Genomic DNA, 21,295 nt, shown 5'->3' with positions numbered 1-21,295 from the left:
TAATTCCTTTTATGAAGCCACAATCACTCTCATACCTAAACCGCACAAAGACACTACAAGGAAAGAGAACTTCAGACCAAATACCCTCATGAACATTAATAAAAAAAAAATACTCTTGAAATTCTTGCAATCTGAATCAAAGAATACATCAAAATGTTCATTCATCATGATCAAGTAGGCTTCATCCCTGGGATACAGGAATGGTTAAATATACAGAAGTCCATCAAAATAATATTCTATATAAACAAACTCAAAGAAAAAAATAAAAATAAAATCTCACTAGATGCTGAGAAAGCATTTGACAAAACTCAACACCCCTTCATGTTAAAATTTTTTAAAAGATCAGGAATCTAAGGCCCATAACTAAGCATAGTAAAAGCAATGTACAGCAAACCAGTATCCAACATCAAACTAAATAGTGAGAAACTTGAAGCAATTACACTAATATCAGAGACTAGACAAGGTTGCCGACTTTCCCCCTACCTATTCAATATACTTCTGGAAGTCCTGGCCAGAGTAATTAGACAACAAAAGGAAGTAAAAGGAATACAGATCAGAAAGAAATAAGTAAAAATATCCATATTTGCCAATGACATAATAATATACTTAAGTGGCCCAAACAATTTCACCAGAGAACTTTCCCAGCTGGTAATCAACTTCAGTAAACTGACTGGATATAAAATTAACTCAAACAAATCAGCAGCCTTCCTCTACTCAAAGGATGATCATACTGACAAAGAAATTAAGGGAAAGATACCCTTTACAATAGTCACAAACAATATGGAATCACTTGATGTGACCTTAACCTGGCAAGTGAAAAATCCATATAACAAAATCTTCAAATCTCTGAAGAAAAAAAATGAAGAAGATCTGTGAAGATGGAAAGATATCCCATGGTCATGGATTGGAAGAATCAACATCATAAAAATGCTTACCTTGCCAAAAGCAGTCTACAGATTCAGTGCAATCACCACCAAAATTTCAGTTCAATATTTCATAGTGTTGGAAAGAACAATTTGCAAATTCATCTGGAATAATAAAAATACGTAGAATATTAAAACCCATCTTCAACAACAAGAAAACATCTACGGGAATTACCCTCCCTGACCTCAAGCTATATTACAAAACAATTGTGTTTTAAAAAGTGCATGGTATTGGTTAAAAGATAGTCAGGAAGATCAATGGAACAGAATTGAAGACCCAAAAGTGAATTCACACAACTATGGTCACTTGATCTTTGACAAAGGAGCTAAAAACATTCAATGGAAAAAGAACAGCCTCTTCAACAAATGTTGCTTGTTCAACTAGCAGTCAGCATGAAGAAGAATACAAATAGATTCTTGGACAAAGCACTAGTATAAGTGTATCAAAGATCTCCACATAAAACCAGGTTCACTCAAAAGAAAGTGGGTGGAAACCTTAGAACACATAGGCACAGAAGAAAATTTCCTGAACAGAACACTAAATGTCTATGCTCTAAGATCAAGAATCGATAAATGGAACCTCATGAAATTGCAAATTTTCTGTAATGCTAAGGACAATGTGAAGAAAACAAAACGGTAGCCTATAGATTGAAAAAGATCCTTACCAATCCCATATCTGATAGAGGTCTAATATCCAATATATACAAAGAACGCAGGAAGCTACACTATAGAGATTCAAATAGTTCTATTAAAAAATGGGGAACAGAGCTAAACAAAGAACTCTCAACTGAGGAATATCGAATGACTGATAAGCACCTAAAGAAAGCTCAACATTCCTAGTCATCAGGAAAATTCAAATCAAAACAACCCTGAGATTCCACCTCATACCAGTCTGAATTGCTAAGGTAAAAAACTCAGATGAAAGAAGATGCTGGCAAGAATGCAGAGAAAGAGGAAGATTCTTCCACTGTTGGTGGGATTGTAAACTGGTACAACAACTCTGAAAATCAGTCTGGCAGTTTCCTCAGAAAATTGGACATAGTACTTCCTTAAGACCCAGCTATTTCACTTCTGGGCATATACCCAAAAATGCTTGAACATAGAACAAGGACACATGCTCCATGATTTTCACAGCAGCCTTATTTATAACAGTAAGAAGCTGGAAAGAACCCAGATGTCCTTTAACAGATGAATGTTACAGAAAATGTGGTACATATACACAGTGGAGTACTATTCAGTTATAGAAACAATGACTTCATGAAATTGGTAGGCAAATGGATGGAACTAGAGACTATCATCCTGGGTGAGGTAAACCAGTCACAAAAGAACACACATGATATGCACTCACTGATAATTGAATACTAGCCTCAGAAAACTCTGAATATCGAAGAAACAACTCACAGGCCTTATGAAGCTCAAAAAAAAAAAAAAAAAAAAAAAAAAAAAAAAAAAAGAAGAAGAAGAAGAAGAAAGAAAGAAAGAATGAAAAAAAGAAAGAAAAAGAAAGTCCAAAAATGTGAAAACCTCAGTTCTTAGAAAAAAAAAAGTAAAAAAAAAAAAAATCCTGTATTCATCATATATTATGTAACAAATTTTGTGAACCATAATGATATTTTTAAAATAAATAAATTAATAAAAATACAATTACTAGCTGAATTGACAAATCTGAATTTAAGAGATATTAGACAACATTTTCAGATTTATGTAATTATTAGAGACATGGTAAAAGCTTAGCAGTTAAGGGAACTGGCTGCTCTTGCTTGCATGAGACAAGAGTTGGTACCCAGCATCAATGTCCTATATCTCACTACTACCTACAGCCTTAGCTTGAGGGTTTATGATGCCTTCTTCTGTCTCCCACTGGCACCCACAACTGAATGCACATATATAAACATAAGTAAATACAAACTATTTTAAATATATTTAATTAATTACCAGGTAGTGTGCAATTCACAAGCATAAAACCTGTATTCTGGAGTAATTACAACTTAATGTGATATAATTGTAGTAGTGAGAGGTGTTTAAGAAGTAGTAACGGTGACTGTCATGCACTGAACCTGCAGCTTGAATCTGCAGGTTCAGTGTATTATGTAAAACTCAAATTATGATACCAAAGAAAGGTGTATGTAAAATTATATATTTAGAAAATATGTAGCACAAAGTGTGAGTGTTTCACACAGTAACATTTCCTGTATGTCTGGATAATTACTATTCGTTACAAACTTACACAAAGCACAACATGAAGAAAAGGCCCTGCTTTAGTTGTGACTATCTACAGGTCACCAACAAATCAGTTGCCTTCATACAGACATTTATAGGTTTCACAAACGATGTGGCCAAACAAACTGTGTAAAGTTTCTGGAGAGACATTAAGAAACTCTCTTGTAAACTTCATTGCCCTTTGTCTTCCAGAAGATTCCGTTTCTGAGTCTCTTCTCTAGGATGGAAACTAACATCCTAACGTACTTTACTGTGTCAGGGTAAACGTCACTGAAATCATTCTCCATCAGGAGTCTTGAATAAAATTCCATTCATCCTTTTATTTCAGGGGGAAAATATTTCATTTAAATATTCTTGAAATTCATGAGAATTAGTTCCAGTAGAGACATATTTTTATTCTTGTAGTTCTCACTTTAGCTAGGGGGCATTCATTCATAATTGTTGGAGTAACGAAGAACTGCTCAACAGTTCTCCCTTAGCTTATACTTTAGAATGTGAAAATTTCATCCCAAGCAGTAGGATCCCATATCACTAAAAGTATCAATGTATAAACTAATCCATGATGTCCCAAACATGTGAAAAAGAGCTGTCAAGTTCTTGTTGTTGTCACTGCTGCTATCCCTTTACAGTGCTGAGTAACCCTATAAGGAGTTTCAAGATTTTCTGGATTTTTAAAAACTTGTTCTTAGAACTTTGTAGAAGTTATATTAAACATTAACGTGAAATCATGAAAGTCTTTCTTTAGCTATTTTTATCCAACTAGATGAGTATGTCAAATTGTTGCAAGTTACCAAAACATGCCCAGGTGTTTTCAAATCATCTGTAAGTCCAAAGCTTAAGAAATGGAAACTTAATTTCTTTTCCTTCACTAATGCTGAATCATGTAATCCACACTCACATGAAATAGGTCTTTTTGTGTAGCCTGACATGGCTCTACATGCAGGACACATGGCCCTTAACTGACAGCATCTTCTGCTACTGTGGAGCATGCTGAGATTAAAGGTATGCATCATCGTTCTTAAATTAGACAGGTTTTTAAAACTATTCATTTGCCTAGCCATATGAACATATAAACACACAACATACCAGAGCTTCTTTATGGTATTTTCATTGTCCCCCACTCTCATAAAATATCTGTCACCCTGAATGCCTGCTTGTATCCCAGCTCCCCGCTCTCCCACTGCCTCTTCACCCAGTAAATCCCTTTTTACATTTTCTCCACATGAATTCTATTCCTGATTCTCTTTTAACTCTTACCTGTTTTCCAGAGATATTTCTGTCCCCTCTCATGATTTGTTTCTTACAGTACACATATGCTTATATGTTTGTGCATATGAATATACACATAGGTAAATCAAGGTTCCACATATGAGGAATGGGTGGTATATCTGCTGAGTCTGCCATATTCCTTTTAACATAATTGGTTGGATCTCCGTTAGTTTTTCTTTAAATGTCTTGGTCTTTATTTTCTCTGAACTGAATGAAATTATAGTATGTATGTATTTCACAGATTGTTTATTACATTCATCTTTTGACTTCTGTGGTCCTTATATTCAATTTTACTTTTATTATGCAAAGGTCTGATAAGATTCAATAAGTTATTTTCAAATGTTTATATTTTTAACTTATTTGATGGTACACAATTTGTTATGTTTTAGAAAACATTTCATAGACTTATAAAAAGAAAATACATTTCACATTTTTGAAAGAAATTTGTGGAAAGAGAAGGGCCAGAGTGAGATAAGAGTTATAAGCATAAAACATTTATTCAGTAAAATTACAGTAGGATGTTTTACACATAAAGAAAAAACAAACTAACAGTCAAACAAATAATGTATTTAAAAGTCACCAAAACCAAAATTGTATCTGATACAGTTGCAGATTTTTTAGATGCCAACTTATTTTCAATAGTGTTATTTCACTTAATATTTTTCCTCCCATATATATATATATATATATATATATATATATATATATATATATATATATATATATATATATTTTTTTTTTTTTTTCCCTAGATCATAGTATAGTTTCATCATTTTTTCCCTCCTCTGTCTTTCCTCTTAACCCTCCAATTTACCCCACTTTCTCTCTTTCAAACCATAACATTTTTTAGTTTATATAGACATTTATTTGTATGTATTTTTATGAATATATGAATACAGTCTACTCAGTACATAAGATTTTACTTGTATAATATGTTTTTAAGGCAATCATTTGGTATTGGCTAACCAACTGATATTCTCTTCCCTGAGGAAGACTCCCTCTTACTCTAAGCATTTGTTACTTGTAGTCCCTTGTTTAGTTTTCATGCCTCCTGAGCTCTCCTTCGTCCACATTAGCATGTTTATTGATGTTGTCATTCTTCGGGTTTCATTTTAATAGCAATGGCATTAAGACAACATGAATGTAGCACCTCTGAAATTGTCTTACTTTTGGAATGAAGCTTCTAATCCTATCCTCATAGACACATGGTTGAAACATCATTCATGTTTTAATGACTTTTCTCCTGGCATCTCACCTATATTTTTATATACATTTTCTCAAATTCTTCTCACTAGCTTTGAAATTTTCTGACATCTTCTCTCATGTCGATTCTTTGTAATAATTCATTGACCCTAAGTTTGATGTCTTTTTCTTCATAGAGTCATCATGAAGAGTCAGCTTCTTGTGAACCACCTGACTCAGAAGAGAAAGATGTGACATGACATTATGACACAAAGAACCCCCATAGATGACACTGAGCTCATTTGTTATTTTACTTCTACTTGCCCAAATGGAGTTGGACATTCCTTTAAGAACTGTTGTACACTGTGTGAGACTCCTTTGGAAAATAATTTTCACTTGCAAGTGTTATCAGTTGGAGATAGCTTCTGAGTTAGAGATGAAGGTGTGTGAATATTTTTTTCTGCTTCAGGGCCCCATCTGATACAGATCCTTCTAGACCACATGCACAATATATTAGTCTTTATGAGTTTGCAGGTGTTTCTGTCCTGCCATGCTTAGAAGGTCATTTTTCCTTGGGTCCTTTATCTGAGCAAAGCATAGATCTCTAATTATAGCAAGATGCTATTAGGAGTTATGGTATTGGTATATGCCTTTGTAAAACAGTAGTACTTGCTTTTCTTCTAGGTTCCTGGATTATACAGGTTCTTGGTCAGCAAAATAGCATGATGGATGAGTTTTATCTCTTTGAGTAGGCCTTAAGTCAAACCAGTATTGATTCTTTATTACTACAAGAGTTGTACCATTATCATTGTAGTATATTGTACATGAATGTAAATTGGTGGGTTGTAGGTTTGAGGGATTACATTTCTCCTTTCATAGCTTGCAGCATACCATTGGGTGCCAAGAACATATCTTAAAGGAAGGATATTGTTGTAGATCAAAGGGTTTGTGGTTTAATTAGCCCTTATATTTCTCTTTTGGAAGCATGCAAAGTACCTTCCAGTGCCATAAACACTAGTCCCTGTGGTAAGGCACTAGCTAATCTTCCCGATAATTAATGAGTTGTATAGATATAGTCTTCAGCAACAGGAGTATTGGGTCAGTTTGTGGAGAAACCTTGGAATAACCTAGGTTGTCTGGGGATTCCCATGGGCCTCCTTTGCCTAACAATTCAATTAGATATTATCCATTTCTGGTTCTAAGGCTTTCTTTGATGTTGAGAGGTGACTAGTTGTGGTTCTTTTTCTCCCATAATTTGGTGATCTCATTTAGATCACATCTGCATATGTATATAATTTGGGAAGCTTCAACATACTGCATTTCCATATAACCCTACAATGGCCCTTTATTTTAGCTATCCTTCCCTACATTACATTGTTTGTCCCCCTTTCCTCCTCTCCCAGTTTGGTCCTCTCATTTTAGACTCCCTGCACTAGACAATTTATTTCCTTTTACTAGAGCACTCCTTTCTAGTCCCCTGCATTTCTGTAGATTGTAGTTTATTTTTCTTTGACTTAACAGCCAACATGTATATATCAGCAAATACATACTATCTCTACATTTCTGACATTGGGTACTCTCCACTCAAGGTGAATTCTTCTAGTTACATCAATTTTACTGCAAATTTCATGATTATGTTTTTTTTTTAAGTCAAATACTTCACTATGTAAAAGCACCACATTCCTTTATCTACTCACCCAATGTCTAGGTTGCATCCAATTTGAATTATGACTAGACTAGCAAAAAACATGAAAAACATCTGTAATAGGATGAAGCATTCTGTGAATATGTCTGAAGTGATTTAATTGGATATTGAGTTAATTATTTCTCCAGCTTCCCGAGGAACCACCACACTGATTTCTATAACGATTTCATGGGAATTTACACAAAAGTAACTATCACAAATTAGTCAAGTTTATTTTCTAAAAATTATTCATTAAAATTCTATTTATATAACATTCCATTAAATGTTTTAATATGGAGCTAAGTGAAAATTTTATTGTTTATAGAGTTCCTTTCTGATATTTTAAAAATACTTTTACATTGCAGATACTGGCATGATCTCCTGAGTCTTTGAGGTTATTATAGCAACATTGCATTAAAGAAAATTAGTCTCATTTATAACTTATCAAAAGAATAGGTTATATTTCCACATTTTTAATAGCATTTTGTAAAGTCGTGTCAAGTAGGAACTTTCTCATCTGTGTTGCATGTCAAGGAGAAATTTAAATCTGTGATAAAGCAGAATATGTGCAGGGTCGTGATTACCCTGAGTGTGAACACTTCAGATCAGACAAAAGTATACCTGTGGGCATAAAAGAAAATTCACTGTGCAGACTCAAGACTACCAGGAGTAACCTCCATTTATTTATTTATTTATTATTTATTTATTTATTTATTTATTTATTTATTTATTTATTTTTAAAAAAAATTATTAAATATTTTCTGTATTTACATTTTAGGTATTATCACCTTTCCCCCAATCCCATCCGCCCCTTCCCCTCCCACTGTCTTCAATTCCAACATTCTTGAATCTCTTTTCTCTCAGGGTTCTCCCTGTAGTTTTGATATATCTCTCTAGCAAAACGTTCAATCCAACATTCAATCAACCACATTTTAATGGAAACGCTGCTCTAATTAATTGTATTTTCATTCTAAACACCTATGGTGGTGCTCACAGATAGACTTTTGAACCTATCAGCTCCAAAGATTTTTCTAAGCCTCATTCTTGTTTCAGGCGATATCTTTTTTTTTTCCCCTTTATTTATTTAATTCACATCTGGGAGGTTCAGACAAATAGTTAAAATGCATAATTTGTTTCTCTATGTCTGTGTTCTTATCTGTTCTTTATCAGAAATCCCTTTGAACAAAAACAGGTGTAAAATTAGGGGAGTTTGATTAAAAATTAAAAGTTAATCAGAGTACAGGGCCTTTAAAATATAAAAACACTGTTAAAAGCTGAAACAATATGAAAAGCATAGTTGTTTTCTTGAAAGTAAGATCTTGGTCCACAAACATGAATTAAAGGCACCATTCTCAGATCACAGTCAAAGCAACACAATCATACAAAGTAGTGTAGCTGAGCTAATGCGTACAAAGGGTGAAAAGCTGACCTACTTTCTTTTTTTTCTTGAATTTCACAGTCTGTGATTGTTTCTGGGGTGTTCAGAGCTTTCTGGGGTTAGTATCCCATTATCAGTGAATGCATAGTATGTCTGTTCTTTTGTGACTGGGTTATCTTACTCAGGATGACATTCTCTAGATGCATCCATTTTCTTAAGAACTTCAAAAAGTCATTGTTTCTGACAGCTGAGTAGTACTCCATTGTGTAAATGTACCATAATTTTTGTATTCATTCATCTACTAAAGGACTTCTGGGTTCTTTCCAGCTTCTGGCTATTATAAATAGAGCTGCTATCAACATTGTGGTGCATGTGTCTTTGTTGTATATTGGAGTGTCTCTGGGGTATATGCCCAGAAGTGGAATAGCTGGATCTTCAGGTAGTACTATGTCCAATTTTCTGAGGAATCGCCAGACTGATTTCCAGAGTGGTTGTATCAGTTTACAACCCCACCAAGAGTGGAGAAGTGTTCCTCTTTCTCCGCATCCTTGCCAGCATCTGTTGTCATCTGAGTTTTGGATCTTGGCCTATTTGACTGGTGTGAGGTGGAATCTCAGGGTTGTTTTGATTTGCATTTTCCTGATGGCTAAGGATGTTGAGCACTTCCTCAGGTGTTTCTCAGCCATTCGATATTCCTCGATTAAGAACTTTTTGTTTAACTTTGTACTCCATTTTTTAATAGGGTTGTTTGATTTTCTGGTGTCTAGATTATTGAGTTCTTTGTATACCTTGGATATTAGGCCTCTATCTGATGTGGTGTTGGTAAAGATCTTTTCCCACTCTGTTGGTTGTCATTTTGTTTTCTTGACAGTGTCTTTAGTCTTACAGAAACTTTTCAATCTTATTAAGTCCCATTTTTCAATCTTTGACCTTAGAGCTCGAGTCATTGGTGTTCTGTTTAGGAAATTTTCTCCTGTGCCTATGTGTTCTAAGGTTTTCTCTACTTTCTCATCTAATAGTTTCAGTGTACCTGGTTTAATGTGGAGATCTTTGATCCACTTACACTTGAGCTTTGTACAAGGAGATAAGAAATATTCTATTTTCATTCTTCTGCATGCTGAGTGCCAGTTGAACCAACATCATTTGTTGAATAGTAATCTCCATTTATTGAACTATGTAAAAGGTACATTTGCTGAGTGTGGGATGTGTATGCATTAATCTACTTCACAGGAAGCTGAAGAAATTTGCATCTCTTTTTAAAGAATGAATCTTAGAAAGAATCAATAAGAAAATGCTGGCTACCTAGTGAACTTTATGTTCTCTCTCTCTCCTCTCTTTCAAGAAAAAAAAAAAAAAAAACAGTAAAAAGTAAATAGAGTCCCCACAATCTCTGGATGGCCTTACCTTCAGTCTCTCTTCCAAACTTTGTCTCTGTATTTTCTCCTGTGAATATTTTGTTCCCTGTTTTAAGAAGTACTGAAGCACTGTCTCCAAACCCAGACACTATTGTGCATTCCAAGAAGTGGATGCTGACAAGTGCCTGATATAGCTGTCTCCTGTTAGAGCCTGAGAAAGTGAGAGCCACATGCTCTCAACCAATCACTGGACTAAGAATGGGGTACCCAATGGAGGAGTTAGAAAAAAGACTTGAGCTGAAGGGGTTTGCAACCACACAAGAAGAATCACAATACTAACCAACCAGAAACTCCAGAGCTCCCAGATACTAAACCTCAAACCAAAAGTACACATGGAGGGATGCACGGTTCCAGCAGCATATGTAGCAGAGGATGGCCTTATCGGGTATTAATGAAAAAAGGAGTCCTTGGCCCTGTGAAGGCCCAATAGCCCAGTGTAGGGGAATGCTAGGGTAGGGGAATGGGAGGAAGTGGGCTGCTGGGAAAAGACTGTCATAGAGGCAGGGTGAGGGGGATGGGGTAGGGGCATTCCAGAGGGGAAACTGGGAAAAGTGATAGCATTTGAAATGCCAGTAAATAAAATATCCAATAAAAAATAGCAAAAAAGTAAATAGGGAGAGCATGATTAAAATATATTTACTATATTGCATGAAAAAAGAGTAAATCTATTAAACCAGATTTTTAAATGAATCATTTATAAAAATTTGAACACTCCTGAGTGAATTTTGCAGTAAATTTTTTGAATATCTATTAATATTTCATCTGATTTTACTCAACCCTTGAATAATGTGAATCATTCTACACAGAGGTAAAATTGAGTTAGCCATTACCGAGGAAAGACGAGAATAAGAATGTGAAATAAATGAAAGATGCTGCATTTTCAAAGTGAACAGGACTGATAATGAGCAAAACTAGCATAATGGTATTTGAATAGTTGAAAATGAGTGAGAAATCATGAGATTGATCTCAATGATCAGGAAGAATGGTTCAGTGGGAAAATGAAATCTAAAATGCCCTGATGAGGAAGACTTATTAAATCATTTTTGCAGCAGCAATGACTAGGAAGTCACAATTTACCAACTTATATTTACTACAGGTTAGCCTGGCTTCAAAAACAATAGGGCACATTTAAATACATGTCTGAATCTAAATTCAATTATATTTTTTGCCATTAGCTAATGTCTTAGACTAGCTTGATTAATTTCTCAAAATTGTTTGCTTTTACAGAAGCTTTTTGTAAATGTTCCTTAAATTTTAGGATTGTTCTTGACATTAGAAGATGATAATGCATCCTAAAAACACTAACAAACTATTCAGTAGAGCTAAGAGTAAAAAAGGATACATTTGAACCTTGAATAGAATGTGGCTGATTACAAGAAACAATGTTTCCCTTCATTTCATTCTTGTCTTTCAATTATTCTCCAGAACATATACAATTTTCACAAAGATGAGTTTTAATTATGCCCTCATAACACATGTATTTCACAAATAAGACAAATGTGATGAGTTAAAGCAGCAGCAATAAATAAATAAATAAATAAATAAATAAATAAATAAATAAATATAAATAAAATAAAGCTAATCAAAAACCAAGGTTAGCTTGGGACTGCTATTAACATTTTAAACCAATACAGTGTCCCTGTATTTATTCAGTTACTATAGCAAGTATATTTGTAGTCTAAATCTTCCTGTTTTAATACAGGTAATGGTTGGAGTCATTTTTTTTTTAAATAAGAAGGTAGGTAGGTATTTGATAAAAGATGAGAGCTAGATGATAGATCAGACAGACAGATAGATAGACATTTGATAAATTGAGTTCTGAGGAAAAGGTAACAATAGAGAATAGAAAAAAATGTAGACAGTGTACGTCCTTGCTTGTATTTTCCGTAAGGTAGACTGGAAAGCATGTTTGACAAAGTGAACACATTTACATTCTAAGATACATGAATTCCAAGAATCAAATGGTAAAGAATTCTGAAAGCAAGGGCCCTTCAATGGGATTCGGTCAGGATTTGGTGATTGGTTACTAAGATAAACAACATCAAGAAAAGATTGGCTCTATAAGCAAAATAAGCAAAAAGTAAAATTAAAACCATGTTGTCAGGGGTGGAACATAGAGGCATATTGGAAAGTCAAAGGAAGAATTTACAATGGGTTTTATAATTCAAAGATTATTCTAAAAATGTTGGCACAGTTCAGTGTTAGAGCATGTGCTGAGTAGGAACAAAGCATGGGTTGATCCACACAAGTAGAAAGAAAATCTGATAACTCCTTAAAAGTTCCATTAAGTAATTAATTCCCATTAAGTTTTTTCCCTTTACTTATATATGTGCTAATCTTGGAATATAATCATTACATGAACTAAGGTGGTAACTATAGAGATTATGAGAAGTATTTATAAATTTTTATATACACAAAAGATGTTGATGTTAAAGTAAAGAATAGCTTATGGATGACTTCACATTATGATTTCTTACTGGGACAAGAAGTGTGAAAAAGACTTTATAATTTCTGGCTAACACACCATTCAGCGATGACAGCTTTCTACCCATTTCCATTATCCTGGGTCTACTAGCATATCTCAGGACTTTCCCTTGATTTTTACCACATGAACATAAGTACTTTGAATTCGTTAAGAAGCATTTGTGCTCTATAACATCTGGGATGAATGGAGTCATAGTGTACTTAGAAGCTGCAATTGCCTCAAGGTAACTTTAGATATTGGAGGGACAGTGAGATAACACAAGAGCTATGGGAAATAAGATAATTTTTAATATTTTTATTGGATATTTTATTTACTTAAATTTCAAATAACCTTTTCTGGTATTTTCTATCCCATTCTCTCCCTTCCCCCAATGCTTCTTTCCTAAAACATTTGTAAGGATAAATCAAGCATTTTGATTTAAGTTTCTATCAGGCAATGATGATAAAATCAATGTAATTAACATATTGATTAACTGACAGTTTATCATTTCTTCATGTTGAGTATATTCAGATTCTCTCTTCTATTTTTAATAGCCTATGCACTGTGAACTATATTCACTATGACTTACAAAGCAATGTTTTATTTTCTTTTTCTAGCTACAACATTAAAATCATTAGCCATGTGCTCCATCTACTCAACACCCAGTTCTATGAAGATATACTAAGTTTATAGTGTATGATTTGTAAGGACTCATTAATGAATATAGATACAAGTTAGAGAGGAAGTTATGTTTACAAAAAAATAAACCTTTTTATACAGATATTCAAGGCTGCATTCTTTGTAATCACTCCAAACTAAAAACTAAATGTGCCTCAGTTAAAACCTGACACAAAATTTTTTACACGTAAATAAATGTTTTATCTATCAGTCTCAGAAAATGCAAAACATTCTTTTTAATATACTAATCACTTCTTTTAGGTGAAAATATGTTTAGTCAATAATAATAAATGTGAAGTGGATACTTTCTCATAAATAAACATATCATAAGGCACTGAGACAATTACCCCATAAAATTTAGAAAAATCATAAAAACCTGAAAAACATTTCATGATTAGAACTCTCAATCATCAACCAGGATAGCAGCATTATTTCAGTGCTAGTAAAGTTATTTAAAAATTTTCTACTTCAACACAAAATGTTGAATGCTCTCTCATTAGAATTAGAACAAGTGAGAAATTATCAAGTATTTTTTTTCTATTCAACAATCCCTAAAGATTCAGCCAATTTCTTAATCTATATAGTAAATATGAAGTATCCATTCAGAAGAATTGGAAGTGTCTATCTTCATTTGTAGGAGAAGTTGTCCTCAGATGGTAGTGCTATTAAAAGTGAGTTAATCACTTTTACCAACTTTATTAATTGTTCATTTATTCATGTTTCATCTGGAAAGCTATTAGGATACATGATTTTAGAAGATATTGAATAATGGAGTAAGTCTTGCCTCTGTTCCCTTTCTGTTAGTTTCTCTGCCTCCAGTAATCTATGATATAAATCATTGACTAAACCTCATATAACAATAGAAATTAAGGAAATTCAGGAAATCATAAGACTCTACTACAAAAGCCTATACTAAACAAATCTAAAAATCTAGAAGAAATGGACAATTTTCTAGACAGATATCAGGTAACAAAGTTAAATCAAGATGAGATAAACTGTCTAAACAGCCCCATAATCTCTAAAAAATAGAAGCAGTCATCAATAATCCCCCAACCAAAAAAAGGCCAGGACCTGATAGATATAGAGCAGAATTCTATTAGACCTTCATAAAAGACCTAATAACAATACTCTCCAAACTATTCCACAATATGGAAACACTAGGAATACTACCCACCTCATTCTTTAATGCCACAATTAAACTCATTCCTAAACCACACAAAGACCCTATAAATAAAGAGAATTTTAGATCACTCTCCCTAATGAACATTGATGCAAAAATACTCAATAAAATTCTGGTAACCAAATTTAAGAACACATCAAAACGATCAGTCACTATAATCAAGAACGCTTCATCTCAGAGATACAAGGATGGTTCAAGATAGAGAAATCCATCAATGTCATCCACTATATAAACAAACTCAAAGAAAAAAAATCACATGATTTTTTCTCTAGCTGTTGAGAAAGCATTTGACAAAATTCAACACGCCTTCATGTTAAAAGTCTTGGAAAGGTAAGGAAAGGCTCATACTTAAACATAGTAAAAGCAATATACAGCAAACAGTAGCCAACATCAACTAAATGGTGAGACACTGGAAGCAATCTCACTAAAATCAGGGACTAGACAAGGCTGTCCACTCTCTCCCTACCTATTCAATATAGAACTTGAAGTACTAGCCAGAGCAACAAGACAACAAAACAGGTCAAAGGGATACAAATTGGAAAGGAAGAGCAAAATATTGCTATTTGCAGATGATAGGATAGTATACATAAGTGACCCCAAAAATTCTACCAGGGAACTTTTACAGCTGATAAACACCTTCAGCAAAGTGGTTGAATATAAAATTCATTCAAGCAAACCAGTAGCTGTTTTATACTCAAAGGACAAACAAGTTGAGAAAGAAATTAGCCACAAAGCCACAAAAAAATATAAAATATCTTGGGGTGACCCTAATGAAGCAAGTGAAAGATGTGTACGATAAGAACTTCAAGTCTCTGAAGAATGAAATTGAAGAAGACCTCAGAAGATGGAAAGATTTTCCACACTCATGGATTGGAAATATCAACATAGTAAAAATGGTCATCTTTCCTAAGGCAACCTAAAAATTCCATGCAATCCCCATCAAAATTCTCACTCAGTTCTTCACAGAGCCAAAAAGGGCAATTTGCAAATTCATTTGGAAAAATAAAAACCCCAGAATATCAAAAACCATTCTCAACAATAAAAATACTTCCAGGGGACTCACCATTCCTGCCTTCAAGCTGTAATACGTATCGATTGTAATTGTAATTTAAAAAAAAAAAAAGTCTCAGGGGAGGAGCAGAGCTTAGCAGAGCAGGACCCTCTGCACCGACACAGCCAGGTCCGTGGAGCAACTTCGCATCATGAATGCAGCAGCCAAAGCTAGAAAACTGGCTGGAGCACCAGCCGACCTCGGGAAAGGTGGGGTCCCCGGAGATGCAGCTCCCGGTGCCCCAGTGGCCGCCCCGCTGGCGAAAGAGATTCCGGAGATCCTAGTGGACCCACGCAGCCGGCGGCAGTATATACGTGGCAGCTTTCTGGGTAAAGGAGGCTTTGCCAAAAGCTTCGAGATTTCAGATGCAGACACAAAAGAAGTGTTCGCAGGCAAGATCGGGCCTAAGTCTTTGCTGCTCAAGCCCCACCAGAAGGAGAAGATGTCTATGGAGATCTCCATTCACCGCAGCCTCGCACGCCAACACGTCGTAGGCTTCCATGGCTTTTTTGAGGACAGTGACTTTGTGTTTGTGGTTTTGGAGCTCTGTCGCAGGAGGTCCCTCCTGGACAAGAGGAGGAAGGCTCTCACGGTGCCCGAGGCTCGCTACTACCTGCGGCAGATCATCCTGGGCTGCCAGTACCTGCACCGTAATCAAGTCATTCACAGGGACCTCAAGCTGGGCAACCTCTTCCTGAATGAGGATCTGGAGGTGAAAATAGGGGATTTTGGCCTGGCAACCAAAGTGGAATATGAAGGGGAACGAAAGAAGACCTTGTGTGGATCTCCTAACTACATAGCTCCTGAGGTGCTGAGCAAGAAGGGACACAGTTTTGAGGTGGATGTGTGGCACATCGGGTGCATCATGTATACGTTGCTAGTGGGCAGCCATCTTTTGAGACCTCATGCCTAAAAGAGACCTACCTCCGGATCAAGGAAAATGAATACAGTATTCCCTAGCACATCAACCCAGTGGCCCGCCTCCCTCATCCAGAAGATGCTTCAGACAGACCCCACAGCCCGCCCCACCATCCACGAGTCGCTCAATGATGAGTTCTTCACTTCTGGCTACATTCCCGCCTGGCTCCCAGTTACCTGCCTCACCATCCCACCAAGGTTTTCAATGGCTCCCAGCAGCCTGGACCCCAGCAGCAGGAAGCCTCTCACAGTCCTCAACAAAGGCGTGGAGAACCCCCTGCCTGACCGTCCCGAGGGAAAGAGGAACCCGCAGTTCCAGTTCGGAAGACAAACGAGGCCATGGAGTGCCACCTCAGTGACTTGCTGCAGCAGCTGACCAGTGTCAATGCCTCCAAGCCCTCAGAGTGAGGGCTGGTGCGGCAAGAGGAGGCTGAGGATCCCGCTTGCATCTCTATCTTCTGGGTCAGCAAGTGGGTAGACTATTTGGACAAGTATGGCCTTGGGTACCAGTTGTGTGACAACAGTGTGGGGGTGCTCTTTAATGACTCAACACGCCTCATTCTCTACAATGACAGGGACAGCCTGCAGTACATAGAGGTGATGACACGGAGTCCTACCTCACCGTGAGCTCCCATCCCAACTCCTTGATGAAGAAGATCACTCTCCTCAACTATTTCCGAAATTACATGAGTGAACACCTGCTGAAGGCGGGGGCCAGCATCACACCCCGAAAAGGTGACGAGCTGGTGCGGCTGCCCTACCTACGGACATGGTTCCGCACACGCAGCGCCATCATCCTGCACCTCAGCAATGGAGCTGTACAGATTAATTTCTTCCTAGGTCTCTGTCCTTCGGACTGGTGTCCCTTCCCTCTGCTAGCTCTGGGCCTGCAATGCTGGGCTCCTGGGGCTGCTGTTCAGTGTCCCGGGCCCTGGGGGCTGGGCAGGGAGCCGTGCCCCCTTTGAAGGGGTTGCTGTGTGTAAGTTATTTTGTACATGTTTGGGTGTGGGTTTCCAACCTCTTCCTTGACCTCAGCCCACTGTATGAATTGTATAAATATTTCTATTGAATTTGGGACTGCCTTTTTCTTAGCTTATATATATTAAATATATGTACATCTCTCTCTTTAAAAAAAACTGCCTGGTATTGGTACAGAGACAGGCACTTAAACCAATGAAATAGAATTGAAGATCAAGGAATGAACCCACACACCTATGGTCCCTTGATCTTTGACAAAGAAGCTAAAAACTTTCAATGAGAATAAGATAGCATCTTCAACAAATGGTGTTGGTTCAACTGGCAGTCAGCATACAGAGAATTGCCAATCAATCTTTTTTTAATCTCCTTGTACACGGCACAAGTGTAAGTGAATCAAAGACCGCTACCAAAAAAAACCAGGTACACTGAAACTAATAGAACAGAAAGTGGTGACAAGCTAAGGGTACACAGGCACAAAAGAAATTTTCCTAGACAGAATGCCGATGCCTTATGCTCTAAGATCAAGAATCGACAAATGGGACCTCATGAAATTGCAAAGCATCTGTAAGGCCAAGGACATTGTCAAAAAGACAAAATGGCAAACAACAAATTGGAAAAAGATATTTACCAATCCTACATCTGATAGAGGGCTAGTATCCAATATATACAAAAAATTCAAGAAGTTAGACTCTAGAGAATTAAATAATACTATTAAAAAATTGGTTCCATGAAGACTTCTCAATTAAGGAATATCAAATGGCTAAGAAGCACCTAAAGAAACTCTCAGTATCCCTAGTCATCAGGGAAATGCAAATCAAAACAACCCTAAGATTCTACCTCACAGCAGTCAAAATGGCTACGATCAAAACCTCAGATGAAAGCAGATGCTGGCAAAAATATAGAGAAAGAAGAATATTGTTGGTGGGATTGTAAACTGGTAAAACCACTCAGAAATCAGTCTGGAATTTCCTCAAAAAATTGAACATAGTACTACCTGAAACCTAGCTATTTCACTCCTGGGCATATACCCCGATGATGTTCCAATATATAGCATGGATACATGCTCCATCATGTTTGTAGCAGCCTTATTTATAATAGCAAGAAGCTGGAAAGAAACAAGATGTCTGTCAACAGATCAATGGGTACAAAAAGTGTGGTATATTTACACAGTGGAGTACTACTCCAAATAGAGGTGCCCCCTCAGGGACTGTGCTAGAGTCATGTTGATACAGCTGAGCATACTTACAGCTAATCATCAGTCTGAACTTGAGGAGCCTAATGAGGTTGCTAAAGAAAGAACCTAAGGAGCTAAAAGGAGTTGCAACCTCATGGGAAGATAACATTATCAACCAACCAAACACTCCAAAACTCTCATGGACTAAAACACCAACCTTTGTGCACACTTCGAGAAACCTATTGATTCAGTTGAATTTGTAGCTGAAGATACCAGTGTCTGGTATCAATGTGAGATGAGGCTTATGTTCAAGTGAGGGCATGTTTTCCCAAGTTAAGGGAATGCCAAGACAATAGGATAGAGAGACAAATCAGGAGGGAGTGCACCATTGTGAAGACAAATGGAGGGGGAGGGAGAATGGGAGTGGGGCAAGGGAAAGGAATAACATCTAAATGTAAATACAGAGTATCTAATTTTTTAAAAATGAAAAGGAAATTGGACATAGTACTACATGTGGACTCTGTTATACCACTCCTGGGCATACACCCAAAAGTATCTTCTACATCTAACAAGGACACATGCTCAACAATGTTCACAGCAGCTTTATTTATAATAGCCAGAAGCTAAAAAGAACCCAGATGTCGTTCAACAGAGGAATGGATACAGAAATTGTGGTAAATATACACAATGGAATACTACTCAGCTATTAAAAACAACGAGTTAATGAAATTCCTAGGCAAATGGATGGAACTTGAAGCTATCATCCTGAGTGAGGTAACCCAGTCACAAAAGAGCACTCATGGTATGTACTCACTTATAAGCAGATATAACACCCCCCCCAAAAAAAAAATCTCAGTATACCCAAGAAACTATCTACCAAACTTATGAAGCTCCAAAAGAAGGAAGACCAGAACATAGATGCTTCTGTCCTTCTTAGAAGAGAGAACAAAACAGAGGAGAATGTAAAATGTCAAGTAGAGAAACAGGGATTTAAAAAAGATCAACAGAGACTGCCTCACCTGGAGAACCACTTCATATGCTGCCACCAAACCCAAGCACTATTGCTGATGCCAAGAAATCTTTTCTGGCAGGGGCCAAATACAGATGTCTTTGGCATCAGAGGCTCTGCCAGAGTCATACAGATACAGATGAGGATGCTTGCAGCTAAACGTCTGACTGAACACAGGAGCCCCAATGAAAGAGCTAGAGAAAGGAATGAAAGAACTGAAAAGTTTACAACCTCATGGAAAGAAAAGCATCATCAAGCAGCCAAGGCACTGAGGTGGAGAGGGTGACTAGGAGAGGGTCACCTTTAAGGAAGCAAGTTGAAGGGGAGAAGGAAGGGGATTGGAGGAGGAGGGCATTATATTTGAAATGTAAATTCATAGATTATCCAATAAAATTGAAAAAAACAAAAAATAATGTATTTTAAGCTTTAATATCTAGATAAATTATTTAGTGTATTTTTATCATATGCAAATATGCCAAATTTATGTTGTGAGTTTTGTAAATATTAAGTTAAACAATGTCTAGTATAGTTCACAAATTTTTCAATTTTATGCTATAAAAAGTATAAAAAATAAGCTGCCTTTCCAATGCCTATTCAAATTTGCATTAGGAAAACATTTTAAAAACCTCTAACTAAATAGGTAGCTATGGCTATATGAGTGAGGGTAATTCTGTAGGAAATTGGAGCCAGAATCAAGCCAGTAACAGTAGCTATATGCCATTAATGATCTGTCCTTATTATAAGAAACTAAGTAAAAAGAACAAAATATTATATGACAAAAGGCACTATTAACTGAGATTTAAATATTCAGACCTAGTTAACACCATATTACATATTTATTCAATAGGATGATGTCTGAACTTTTCCATCGACCTGAACTATAGGATTTTGAGGCAAATCCTTATAGCAAGAAAAATGATCCTTCCAGAATGTACTGGATATATGTTTCCTGTTTGTATTCATAGAAAATTTTAATAATGTATTGTCAGAATAACTTTTACTAATTGCAGCTAGAATCATTAGTATTAATTTTGCATAAAATGTATATATATATATATATATATATATATATTTATATATGTACACACTGTGAAATGGGGAAGTGTAACTGACATCAGTATTGACTCAAAATAATATATTTTCTGATGAAAATATATAAAATTTAATCTCCTGGTGGTTTTCAAGAATAAACCATATTATTAACTATAGATATCATGATTAGAATATCTCGATGTGATTTCCTCTATATAACTTAAATAATCTATATTTTGACTACTTTTTACACAATGTCATCTCTTAACCACTTCTAAATGCCACTTCTGTACTATGTCCTTTTGTCATTTCAAGGACCTGAAACTCAATGTATGAGTGAGATCATGCATGATAGCATGCTTTTGACTATCTTATCTCACTTAAAATAAGATTTTCCCAGCACTTTTTATATACAATCTCATTGTCAAGCATGGAGTAGAGAAATCTGAATGAGCAATAAAGTTTCCTCATGCCCATCCAACATTAATTCAACAGCCATGCACAGCACAGAAATTCAGGGTTGCATACAATCACTCTAAGAGGCACTTGGTATCTGCGCGTAGTGGTTGTTGCATCTTCAGTCAGATATATTCTGCTCCATAAAATATAGAAGAGGCACCAGGTGCTGAATTTAGAGGAATGATTATTACATCTCATGGCAATAGAGGTAGACCAGGACAAGTTCTTCAACCCAGGATGCAACAACCTGGAACATGAATTCTCCCTTTAACTGATATAAT

The 21,295-nt window shown here is 36.1% G+C and overlaps 1 pseudogene across 1 annotated transcript; it reads left to right on the top strand.

Annotated features, from left to right (window-relative positions):
* The first annotated feature begins 15,595 nt into the window (after positions 1-15,595).
* On the top strand, positions 15,596-17,327 carry LOC308437563 (serine/threonine-protein kinase PLK1-like; annotated as a pseudogene). The gene has a single exon. The product of its transcript is annotated as a serine/threonine-protein kinase PLK1-like (transcript).
* Positions 17,328-21,295: the final 3,968 nt, after the last annotated feature.

Source organism: Micromys minutus, assembly GCF_963924665.1.
Source record: "Micromys minutus genome assembly, chromosome: 26".
Classification (NCBI taxonomy): domain Eukaryota; kingdom Metazoa; phylum Chordata; class Mammalia; order Rodentia; family Muridae; genus Micromys; species Micromys minutus.
Note: the sequence above shows the minus strand (reverse complement) of the source record. Positions and strands in the feature narration are given on the sequence as shown.